This window comes from Bubalus kerabau, chromosome 4 (genome assembly GCF_029407905.1).
Source record: "Bubalus kerabau isolate K-KA32 ecotype Philippines breed swamp buffalo chromosome 4, PCC_UOA_SB_1v2, whole genome shotgun sequence".
Taxonomy (NCBI): Eukaryota; Metazoa; Chordata; class Mammalia; order Artiodactyla; family Bovidae; genus Bubalus; species Bubalus kerabau.
Window position 1 is genome coordinate 51,492,197 of NC_073627.1, and position 13,126 is coordinate 51,505,322.

The 13,126-nt window shown below is 49.9% G+C and overlaps 1 long non-coding RNA gene across 1 annotated transcript; it reads left to right on the forward strand.

The window, feature by feature from the left end:
- Nucleotides 1–9,404: 9,404 nt before the first annotated feature.
- On the forward strand, nucleotides 9,405–11,792 carry LOC129649679 (uncharacterized). Its single transcript, XR_008713215.1, has 3 exons — nucleotides 9,405–9,745; nucleotides 10,047–10,115; nucleotides 11,438–11,792. It is a non-coding gene; the product is annotated as an uncharacterized LOC129649679 (long non-coding RNA).
- The last annotated feature ends 1,334 nt before the right edge of the window (nucleotides 11,793–13,126 follow it).

Below are 13,126 nucleotides of genomic sequence, written 5' to 3' on the forward strand. Positions count from 1 at the left end.
ATTTAATTATATAATCTTTGGGTTTTTTTTTTTTTTTAAGTGGTATGGAGTAGGGGAGGAGCTGAGATGTTGGAATCCATCCTTTGGTTCCGGTGTGTGACCCCTGGGACACAGCACGTAAGTGGAAATGAGGTGACTACAGACGTCCCGGGGATGGGGCAGACCCAAATCCATCCTGGAGCCCCCAGTATAACACTGGGATGGCTCTAGGGACTGCGGGGCAGCACTGGGAAGGGAAACCACAGGCCAAATCCACTGCCACCTCGGGGGAGGGGGAGGGCCCCGGGCTCACGCAGGCGATCCATCTCACTGGCCAGATCAGGCCGTGGTACACTCCTCCTGGCCTCTGCTTGACACACAAGTACACATAGACTCATATACATACACACCCACAAAAAAAAAACTTATACCATGGAGCGGCCAGGCAGTCCAGGCAGTCACCCAGACCAGACCCCCAACCATCTAAACAGTCCCGGGAGAAGAAGGAAAATGAGGCTCCTCCAATTAACTACCTACCGAACAGACTTCTTGGCTTTGGACAAGTTGCTGACCTCCCAGGCTGCAGTTTCCCCGTCTTTGTGGAAGGTGGGATAGATGGTTTCTAAGAGTCTTTCCAGCCTTAACCCCTGTGCCTTGAATCATCATCCTTTGTACACGCCTCCTTCCTCCTGGACTTTCCCAAGGGTGGGTAGCAGGCCCTGGTATCAGGCAGTCATCAGCTCCAATGCCTACCCACCACTTACTAAGTATGTAACCCCAGGCAAGGGACCACGTGTCTCCACGCCACCATGTCCCCAACTGTAAAGTGGGGAGAGCAACTATGCCATAAGATGCCAGCCAAACCTTCTGCCTACTGTTGAAGTGTGGGACTCAGGGTCTCCGTCATGCTCATTGGTCCCCAGGAGAGACCATGAAAGGCCCACGAATGCTCCCCAGGGGTGAATATAGCCAGTATTGGCAGGAAGCAGAGACATTAACAGGACCCCAGGTGGCGCTAGTGGAAAAGAGCGCGCTTGCCAGTGCAGGAGACACAAGAGATGGGGGTTTAATCCCTAGGTCGGGAAGGTCCCCTGGAGGAGAGCACAGCAACGCATTCCAGAATTCTTGTGTGGAGAATCCCAAGGACAGAGAAGCCCGGCAGGCTACAGTCCATGGGGTCACACAGAGTCAGACACGACCGAAGCGACTTAGCACAGCACCTCTCTTCATCCGACTGCCCAGCTGTGGCTCTTCCACCCTCAACCCCATGACCTTTGACCTGCCCCCCTGGCCAACTCTAACCCCCTCCTCCATCATCCAGCCTCCTCCCCGGGTCCAGCGTCCTCAAGGCACAGAAACCCAGGGGCCTGTGTCCTCAGCCGAAAGTGCTGGTGCTGCCCAGCTACAGGAGGGGGGCCGGGGGAGGGGGGGTGCCCAGGCATGGGAGCATCTTTGGCGGCAGCAAATCTCCCCACTTAGGTACTAATGCAGTAAAGTCCTATCAAGTCACAGTGAAAAGGGGCGTAATTTTCGCAGAAAACAATGCAAGTGATGTATGCCAGAGACCGGCACACAATAAAACTGTAGAGGAGCGCAGAAAAAATGCACCCAGTCAATACAATAAAATCAGCACAAATACACCCGTGTAAAGCAAATAAATCTCCCAATCCAAACATTTTACAGCACGCGCACCACAAAGAGGAAGGCGGAGAAGTGAGTGTGTCTGGGCTGTTAAAGATTTTCCCAGAAATCTCTAGGGGAAAAAAACAAAACAACCAGCGAGGTCCCCCCTCCCCCGCCCCGCATCGCCCCAACCACTGCCCCCCACCCCAGTAAATAAATAAACACATATGAAGGACTTGGGGGCGGGTTTGCGTTTCTGGCCTCAACTGGCAAAGGCGACTGGGAGCTGGAGGCCCCCAAATTACCATTCATCTGGCCTTGTTGTGGAAATTTTCAAGGGATTTGCAGTAATTATATGACAAAATGCTTGCAAATCTCACTCATTGCTGAACAGAAACAGGCGGGTCAGGGATTGAACACTTTCAGCTGGGTAATTTGTAAATGTCAATCAGGCAACAGGGCAGAGAGAGAGAGAGAGAGAGAGAGAAAGAGGAGCCAGGAAAAGACTGTAGCAACCTCAGTGTAAGAGGCTTCTTCACCCTCCCCAAGCCGGGAATGGAAAGAGCCAGGCCAAAGTCAAGGCAGAAGGTTTGGGGTGACGGGGGCGGCAGGAAGGGGAGAAGGAGGAGTTAGGAGAAGCCGGGAGAGGAAGGAGGAAAAGGAAGGAGCCCAGAAACAGACACACACACAAAAGAGGCTGGGATGAGAGGGGAGGGGGAAGTTGTGGATGGAAAGAAAAGAGAGTGAATCAGGAAAAACAGTTTAAATAAAACCAGGGGAGATTAAATTAACTGATACATACATTCCAAGAGGTAGGTCGCAGGAGCAGCTATAAATACCGGCTCCCTATCTCCCCTGCTCAAGACAGCGGGGAGAGCAAAATAAAATTAAAAGATATAACAATAAAAATTACAAATGCATCTTGAGGACCCTGTCCCCAAGGTCTGTAATGGAGGCACTGAGCAGGGTGAGCTTGGGGCACAGCCTTCATTCAAGCCAGGGGAGCTTCAAGGTGGAAGCCGGAGGAACGTTTTCTATGTGGCTGCTCATTCCGTGTCTCCAATTTTATATGGCAGACACGCGGAGTGTGCACTACAATGCACGTGAAGGACCTAAAGGATGGGGGTGACCACCGTGACAACTGATGGGGCATCAGCTAAGGTTTTTCCTGGTCATCGCCACCCCTGGAGGGAACTAGGTTTTTATTCCACCCATTTTACAGGTGAGGAAACTGAGGCTTGGAGAGGCTGTGATTTTGGCTCAAGATCATTTGCTCCTTAGAGAGCAAGAAGAGCATGGATTTGAGCGTAGGCTCACTGACTCCACATCCTTTCCACCATTGCCTTCAAGGAGCTTATTCCTACCAGCTTCATTTGAGGAACTACACACATTTTTCGAGCACACACCTGTCACACCACCACTACATCACATGAATGGCAAACCTGACAAGCTGTGAACAGAACAAGATACCATTCTTCTGAAGCAGGAATGTCCAGCTCTCCAGATTCCAAGGATCTTTTTTAGCATCTCAAAGTTATTTGACACCCCACCAACCACAGGCACTCGCAGGCACACTGGATGGTTCTATTTCTAAACACCTGTAAATTGAGAAAAGCGCCCAATGACCCAAAGCTACAACAAACCCAAGCACGCTTTTAAAGGAATTTTAATTTTCATCACCATATTCTTGGGGGAAAAAAATTAAAACACAGGCAAATAAGACAGAAGTCCTGCAGTATACACTTTTGTCATGATCTCCAAAGGGGGGTTATGTTGACAGCCACAGGGCCACTCCAGCAGAGCCGGAAGGTGTTTCTCTTACAGCTTTAAACTGGAGTCTCACCTGCCCACACTGCCTGGAGTGCGCCATTCACTCCTCAGAGGAGCAGCAAGGCGCCCGGGCTCCTACCCTGTGCTGAGCACGGCTCTAGAGGCCAGAGTCACAGTGGCAAACAAAACAGGGGACCAAAAGCCCGCTGTCCTGGAGCTCACTTTGCATTCATCATTTTCTCAGTCTTGAAATGATTTTGTGAGAGGCACAATTATATGCCTCGTCTTTCGTGAGTTAAAAGTGTTAACTTACAGAATGTAAATCACATAACCCTTCTGCAATACTTTTTGGCATTTCTTCCTTTTTAAATGCACTGGAGGGATTTCCCTGGTGGTCCAGGGGTTATGAATCTGCCTTGCCATGCAGGGGACATGGGTTCAATCCCTGGTGGGGGAACTCAGATCCCACAGACTGAGGAGCAACTAAGTCCGTGAACTCTAGAGCCTGCGCTTCACAGCTAGGGAGTCCAAGTGCCACGAAGAAAGATCCCACATGCTGTAACTAAGACCTGAGGCAGCCAAATAAATAAATAAAATTTTTTAAAATTCATTTGAGTCAGTTCTAATGAGGTGGATGAACCTAGAGCCTATTATACAGTGTGAAGTAAGTCAGAAAGAGAAAGATAAATATTGTATATTAGCACATATATACGGAATCTAGAAAGATGGTACTGATGAATTTATTTGCAGGGCAGCAATGGAGAAACAGACATAGAGAACAGACTTATGAACCCAGGGAGAGGGTGAGATATATGGAGAAAGTAACGTGGAAACTTACAATACCATATGGAAAATAGATAGCCAATGGGAATTTGCTGTATGACTTGGGGGAACTCAGGGGCTCTGTAACAATCTGGAAGTGTGGGATGGGGAGGCAGATGGGAGGGAGGTTCAAGAGGGACGGGACATATGTACACTTATGGCTGATTCATGTTGATGTTTGACAGAAAACAACAAAATTCTGTAAAACAATTATCCTTCAATTAAAAATAAATAAATTTTTTAAAGATTAAAAAAAAATTTTTTAATGTATTGGAACCTCAGAAATAGAAGAGGCCTATAGGGAGATTCTGGGCAGGGCAGGGCACTCAAAGTCATCCATCTCACAAAATGTAGCTGCTACCCTCCTGGATGCCAGAGGTGGCCAGGGTGGTGTAGTCACCGGCCGGAAGGCGCTGACACCAGCCAGCCTCTCCACCCACGGCTGACCCACCTCTTCCTCCCACCTTCCTTCCCCTCCTTCGGCCAACATCGTGGTTCTGGAGTTAAGAGCCCCTGCTCTGATCGGTTCATCCCCCAGACTATTTGCTCGTCCTGCCCACCACCTCTCAACAAAAAGAATTCCTGGAGAGGGAAGGCATCAGGAAAATTTGCAAATAATCCACTTAGCTATGACTGCATGGATGAGGTCACTGCAGAGTACAGAAGCCTTGAGTCTCTCCACCCCAGCATGGCCATAGACTGTGCAAACCTGAGCAAAATGTTTTCATCTCACTGCAACTCGTTTGCCTTATCTGTAAAATGGAGATAAACACTAGCAGCTGCTCTAGCAGAGCTGTTGTGAAGACAAGGACACAAGGCATGTGCTCAGTAAATGTTAACTATTATGATTATTGCCTTTAAGAGAACATAAAATCCGGGGGCAGGAGAGAAGGTGGGGGCAAAGCTACAGAGTATCCTAACCTGTTGCTGGCAGCAGAAAGTAGGAGACCAAGTCTCCATCTACCAGTCCCTAGCTCTGTAACGGCCTCTCTCTCTGAGCCTCAGTTTCCCCATCTGTTCAATGAAGAGGTAGGGACATCTTGGCTGGAAGTGTCTCTGGTTCTAGAAATTAGTGTTGGAATGAAATAGGGCCCAGGACAACACCGGATCAGCTACAGTCCTTGACCAAAGGTGGGATGTCCCTGGATGGGGCTTTGTCTCTCCGGCAGGTTCTCCTGGAAATGTCAGGCTCAGCGGAGTAAACTAAGCCGAAATGACCCCACAGACCCATGGGGATCAGTTAGCAGAAGGCGGAATGCTTGAGCGGGGCAGCAGGAGATGGGGGGGTGGTGGCACCCTACTGTCTCACCTGCCATCTTGGAACCTGGTACCTGCTCCTTCCATTAGCTCCACCCTCAGCTGGATTTAATGAATCTGAGAAAAATTATGAAGTCCCATAAAGCCACAAGTATCATAAAAAGTATAATAAAATTGAGAAAAGCTATTAAGTTATAAATACAACCAATGCATGCAACATCACTCAGTCGGGGAGGAAGTCGCTATAAAATAAAGTCATTCCACAAGTGACTAAATCTCTTAATTCACAAGGCACACGCTTCCCGTTACGGCGCCCAGCTCCGTTGTCTCCGCCAGGAGTTTTGTGTCACGGGAACTTTCCGTGGCAGAGAACGGTGGGAGGGAAGACAAAGCCCAAAACCGAGAGCAGATGACAGAATAATAGAGCGGGAGCGAAGGAGGGAACCCAGACGGCGGGCAAGATCTAGGAAGGAGGCCTGGGAAGTAGGATGCCCTTTGGAGTCCGCACTGTGCGGGGGGGATCCTCTGGATCCCAAACCCACCACTATTTACTCTGCCCAGCAGCCAAGGTGAAGGAAGGGAAGGAACTGCACGGGAGGGAAGTTTTTAGCTAGTGCTTTGATTTGTGGGCTCCGGGACCCCTTGATTCCGGCCGGGAGCCCACCCACCCTCCTAGCCCGGGACTAGCGGCAGCACCCCCGCCCCACACACACACCCCCGTCTCTCCTGGCGCCCAGTCCCGCGGGCGCATCTCCCTGGGGCGTCCCCCCTACCGAGAGCCACCCCCGCACTATGAATATTCATAGCTGTAATTAGCGCGCCCGGCGCCCATGATGGTTATTGTGCGTCCAATGAAAACAAACACGCTAATGAGCAGCTTTAATGCAGGGCTGGCCGCGCGGGTGGGGAGGACCCCAGCGCGCCCCTCGCGTGGCCCGGAGTGGGAACCGGGAGCATGACCAAGGCGCTGGGGACGGAAAGGAGCGACCCCCGAGAAGGGTGTGAAATGGGTCTAGGAGAAGGGGAGCAAAGGCAAGAGGTGGGGCGCCCCCAAGGAACCCCGTCCCCGGAGGGCGGCCGCTGTGCGCTTTCACACACCGCGGAGACACCTCTGGGGAGGGAGTCCCGGCCTCGAGCAGGGGCTCCTGAAACCCCGGGAGTTAGAGCTACACAGGCCGGGCCCCAGGATGGGACGCCGAAGCGGCCGGTGCGCCCGGAGCCCTGGCCTCGCGGGACCACTGGATTCCAGAAGACTGCATTTTTAAAGGTTTTTCGGCTTGCCCAGGGCGTATGTAGAGACACAGAGGGGCTTCCCAGGGGTCTCCGTGGTAAAGAACTCGCCTACAATGCAGGAGGCCCAGGTTCGATCCCTGGCTGGGGAAAATCCCTTGAAGAAGGAAATGGCACCCCACTCCAGTATTCTTGCCTGGAGACTCTCATGGACAGAGGAGCGGGGCAGGCCACAGTCCACGGGGTAGCTAAGAGTCGGACACTGACTGAAGCGACTCAGCAGGCACAGGGCCTAAGGCAGCCCTGGCCTTGTCCTCCTAGGAAGGGTGGAAGGAATGCCTGGAGCGCTCTGGGCCCAGGCCCGGGGTACCGGAGGCCGGCACTAAGGCAGTGGGGAGGAGGTGACCGTGGGTTCCAGGGAAGGAAGGCAGCCCCAGTGAAGAGCAGGATATAGAAACGAAAGGGACCTAAAGTCCACCAGCTGACCTACTGGGTGCCCTTTTCAGTACAGAGGGACAGGGTAGAGGACAGGCCGCCCTATTAGCTGGGCACTAAGGACAGTAACATGTTAACCGAAGTGGCCAGGCACCTTCTTATCCACGCAAGGAGCTGGGAGGCACACACATTAGGAAACCCCTAGGAGGGACTTCCCTGGTGGTCCAGTGGTTGAGACTCCATGCTTCCAGTGATGCTCTGGGGACCCCTGAGAGCCAGCAGGAAGGAAAGGGCCACAGTCACACTGCCGCAGGAAGCTTAGATAAGAAGGACGGTGCGAAGCACAAGCACCCTGGCCGCTTGTTGGCCCTGGCATCCACCATACCCTGCACGGAGCACACACAGAAGGAGCTGCCTTAATGTTTATTCAAGTAATGAAAGAAGGGGGAATTTCCTGGTGGTCCTATGGTTAGGACTCAGCTTCCACTGCAAGGGGCATGAGTTCAGTCCCTGGCCAGGGAACTAAGTTCCCACAAGCTGTGTGACGTGGTCAAAAAATTAAAAATAAAAATTTTTTTTAAAGAATGAAAGAAGGTAGAGACTGGAAACAGGGGACTTAATGTGGGAAGATGGAGAGCAAAGGAACGATCCAGAAGAGAGATGGGGGTGAAGCCTAGACCAGTGGTCCTCAAGTGTAGCATAATCAGAATTGAATAAGGATTTCTTAGTTATGCACACAGAATTTTTTGGATCAAATTTCCATAGTATTATTACGGGGAAATGAACAGGATGGCACCAGTCAGCCTCTCTCCCCCATGCTTTCACGCCCTCTCACCCCATGTTCTGTAACCCATGACTTTGTACTGTAAGCAGCTGAGCTCACTTATAGCACTGCACATGCGCGTCAGGAGGTAGCCGCTTGGCCACAGGCTACTTTGTGTGGTACACCAAAGGTATGAGCTTCACCATGAAAGCCCTGGCTGCTGCTGCATTGGAGCTGCACTGGAACAACATCATGGTTATGTTATGGCTGTTATGGTTATGTTATGGCTGCTGCTACAGCTTCTGTGTCAACCAGGAGAGAGGCTGTTCACACTGTCTTCTGAACCCAGGGTAGGCAAGGCGAGCTAAGAGACTGGAAGACTTGAGGAGCCATAGGAAATGCAGACACATTTAGTTCCTACTCACCTTGCCTACCCTGGGTTCAGGAAATAGTGTGAACAGCAAGACAATTGGAGTCATGAACAGGATCAGCAATACAATTATTATGATAGCCAAAAAGGAGAAACAACACAAATGTCTATCAAGTGATGAATGGATAAACAAAATGTGGCATACACATACAATAGAATAGTATTCAGCAATAAAAAGACTACGTTGCTTTTATACTGCTACCATATGTATGAACCTTGAAGACATCATGTGAAGTGAAAAACAGCCGGTCACAGAGGCCCACATGTTATATGAATCTATTATATAACATTCTGGAAATGTCCAGAATAGGCAAATCTACTGGATAGATTTGGGGTTGGAGGATAAGAGAATTTGGAAGTGACAACAGCATTTCTTTCTGGGGTAATGAAAATGTTCTCAAATCAATGTTGTACATCTCTGTGAATATATTAAAAGCTATTGAACTGTACACATTTTTTTTTTCTTTACTGTACCTGGGAGCATGTGGGATCTTAGTTCCCTAACCAGGGTTCCAACCCTAGCCTCCAGCATTGGAAGGGTGGAGTCTTAACCACTGGACCATCGGAGAAGTCCTGAACTGTAGAGTTTAAAAGGGTAAATTGTATATCGCAACAGAGCTGTTAACAAAACTTTATGCTAAGTAAAAGAAGCTAGACTCAAAAGATCGTCCAAAATAAGCAAATCTATACAGACAGAAAGTAGATTAGTAGTTGCCCAGGGCTTGAGGGAGGGAGAGGATGAACTGTAAACAGATGTCAGGGATCTTATTGGGGTGATAGAAATGTTCTATAACTGGGTTGTGGCGATGGTTGCACAACTCGATAAATTTCCTAAAAAATCATTGAATAGCATGCTTTAAAAGGGTGAATTTTATGGTATGTGAATTATACTTCAATAAAGTTGTTAAAAAAAAAAAACACGGATTGCTGAAGCCTTCTCACAGTTTCTGATTCAGTAGGTTCGAGATGGTTGGAGAATCAACCCTATTATCTGGTGACAGCTAAGGCCCTTCCACCCCAGTGGGAGGAGGTCCCACCCCAGTGGGAGGACCGCTGGCCCACAGAGGTGAAAGGCCAAAGCCAGGAAGGGGAGGAGCCTGTTAAAACAACAACAACACGACAAGGACACCATCCTGGGCACACCTCTCCACCCGGCCTCCACCCCGCCTCCAGTGTAATCCCAGCGGATAACCGGCAGGCGCTGTAATGGGCGGCAGGGAGCCGACCGCCCCCAGCGTCTGGCAGACAGGCCTCCGCGGCAGATAGCGGCAGAGTTCATTTCAAGGCAGCCTCTTCACCATCAACAGAAATTGGCAGCGTAAATAGGAACCGCTGTTTATTTGCCACTTACCTCTGTCTTGTTCCGCTTAAATACTGAGGGGAAACCGGAGCCATTAGGGTCAGAAGAAAATTACAAGCACGCAGCGTCGCTGTGGGTGGGTGAAAATGATATTAGAGATTGGGGGGGGGTGGAATAAATAGAAGAAGGAGAGAGGGTGGGGAGAGGAGGGAAAACTGCCTTGCACCAACAGAGCATGAAATAAAATAAAATTAAATAAAGATCTGTTTGGTGGGTGGGGAATCTTAATCCTGGGAAATATGGGTGGAGTTTTCGGGGGAGAGGAGAGTTGTTATTTATTTTATTTTATTTTTGTAAAGCCAGACTGAGGAGATGAAATTCTGATTTCTGTTGTCTGGCCTGATGAGCAAAGTTGAGCGTGATTCTTTTTTCTCTAGGTCACCAGGAAACGGGCCCAGGGAGGGGACAAAAGCCAAAAGCAACCATCGCCCCCACCTTGGGATGGGGTAAGGTAATCTCCCCCACCTCTGGGGGCTCCCCTCCCAGGGGCTTCACACCCAGAGGCCGCACCCTGCTCCCCCACTGGCCCCCACCCCCTGGCGGCATTAATTGGAGGCCCGAGCAGTACCACATTCATTACCTCCCCTCCTGCTCCACACTAAATCTTGTGGCAATGCTTCTAAAAGTCAATAAAACGAGAAGGAAGATGCGATAAAATTAAGGTGGAAAGTGCGATGGGGAGAGGAAATGGGAATCTTCTTTTTAATTTAGCTTTAATTTTAATTTTTTGTCAGCTCTTCAAACAGCCTGCGTGCTGCTACAGTGGAGGGATAGGGGGCTGGGGGAGAGGCTGGCCTGGCTTTTTAAGGGCAAGAAGAAGCTGTGCTGTAGGCTGGGTCTTGGGGGAGGGGGGTGATGAGGAGGGGCCTACCTGTCATGGGTGCTGCAGCTGGGAGCAGGCAGGAGTTAGGGGTGGGAGGCTGCCTGCCAAAACCTTACCCAGGAGGCACTCTTTTGTTTGTGCTCCCAGAGCAGCCTGTCCAGCAGGCTGATTCTGTGCACCCTGAGAGTAAGACCTGGGTCTGGATGATTTTAATCATCCTTTTACCTAGTACCTGACACATAACCCCTAGTGGCTCAGACCATAAAAAGTCTGTCTGCAACACAGGAGACCTGGATTCGATCCCTAGGTCGGGAAGATCCCATGGAGGAGGGCATGGCAACCCACTCCAGTATTCTTGCCTGGAGCATCCCATGGACAGAGGAGCCTGGCGGGCTGCAGTCTATGGGGTCGCAAAGAGTCGGACACTGAGTGATTAACACTATTACTACTTACCTGGTACCTGACACATAATAGTGATGCTGATCTGATAATGATGGTATCAGGATCATTGCTCCAGCATTGTCCTTATACAATTTCATCTTATTCTTCCCATCAATGCTATGAGATAGGTACCGTTACAAAGACCCATTTTACAGATAAGGAGATTGAGGACAGAGAGGTGAAGCCCCTTGACCACAGTCACAGAGCTTGTGGGTGGCAGGAGTGTTATTCAGGAAACAGATGTGGATAATTCTTACTTATCAAGTGGATAAGGTCATCCCTCGTGGTCCAGGGGCTAAGACTGCATGCTCCCAATTCGGGGGGCCTGGGCTTCGAGCCCTGGAGGGGGAAATAGATCCTGCATGCTCCAACTAAAAGACCGAGCATCCTGCAACGAAGACCCAGGGAAACCAAATAAATTTTTTTAAAAAATATTTTTTTAAGTGGGTGGATGAAGGGCTTCAGTGGCAACAACAACAAAAAAAAAATCCACCTACCATGCAGGAGACCCTGGTTTGATCCCTGCTCCAGGAAGATCCCACATGCTGCGGAGCAAATAAGCCCATGTGTCACAATTAGTAAGCCCGTGCTTTGCAACAAAAGAAGCCGCTGCTATGAGAAGTCCGCATGCCGCGACTCGAGAAAGCCCGCGTGCAGCAACAAAGACCCGGCACAACCAGAAATAAATAAATCTTTTTTTTTTAATGGATGAATTAATGAGTGAATGAAACTTTCAGAATGCTGACATATTGCCAGTGGTCCTGGAGTCCCTCCCACACACACTGAGCCCACGAACGCTGGGGTTGCAGAGCAAGGCAGAGGCAGCTGACCTCAGAGCCCTGTGGAGCAGAGGCTTCTCCATGTTGGTGGGAAAGACCTTGAGCTCAAGTCAACATTCGCTGTCGCGTGATTTCTGTTCCATTTTTAGGAAGGATGGAATCACACTCGATCCCTCATCTCTCTCAAACCAGATGTCCTTCTCACAGAGGTCCAAACGGGAGACAGAGGCTCTATGGCTCCAGCTGTAACCTTTTCCCAAGAACAGGAGCCCCGAGGCAGCAGCATAATTGAGCCTCCTGTACCCTGGCACCAGCCAGGTGTCCAGAAGCTTCACAGCAGGGCAAAGTCGGGCCCAAGGAGAGGACAGGCTTCCCTTGGGTCACACAGTTGGTCCCCTCTCCATACCTGGAGGTTTGCTCTGTCTTTTGTTATTCTGATGAGAGTCCCAGAGTCAGTATTCTTCCACATCCTAAGTTTTCTTGTGTCTCAGGCCTTGGTAACAGCCTTCCAGGAGATGGGTAGGAGGCAGGTGCTCTTTCCTCTACATACAGATGGGGAAACCGAGGCTTAGACGGGCTCAAACTGTCTCCAGGACCACGTACTAACCCTGGCATCATTGCCCAGTGAAGGATTCTGACTGTTGTCTATCCTCAACTGAGTATGAAAAAAAAATTATGTTTTCAGAAGATATTTTCCTCTATCAAGCTCAGGTTGTGAAGCAACCCTGTCGCCTCCTTGCCCCACTTCCCCGTCCACTGGGTGCAGTGAGTGGCCCTGCCCCACCCCAGTATCGCCCTTCTGTATTTCTGAAGACTGGAGGAGGCCCAAAAGGATGGATTTCTTGCCCCAAATATTGTTTCCCTCATCAAAACAACACACTCTCAAAGATTACTTGACATCATGGAGAAGCACACGAAAAGTGTTTGTAAGTTAAAAAGAAATCAAGCTACCAAATGTCGTGCAGAATGTAATCCTAATTATGTTTCATTTAAATGTAGTTTATGGCTATATTTCTGTCCCAGGGTAGCTCAGCTGGAAAAGAATCCGCCTGCAATGCAGGAGGCCCTGGTTTGATTCCTGGGTCAGGAAGCTCCCCTGGAGAACAGATAGGCTACCCACTCCAGTATTCTTGAGCTTCCCTGGTGGCTCAGTGGTAAAGAATCTGCCTGCAATGTGGGAGACATGGGTTCGATCCCTGGGTTGGAGAGATCACCTGGAGAATCAATCCTCTTCAGTATTCTTGCCTGGAGAATCCCCATGGACAGAAGAGCCTGGCAGGCTCCAGTCCAGGGGGTCAAAAAGAGTAAGAGCGACTGAGCACAGAAGGCTAGAAGGATATACACCAAACTATTTATAGTGCTTTTGTTTCCTTCCTTAATATTTCTGTATTTTCCAAATTTTCTGTTGAGAACA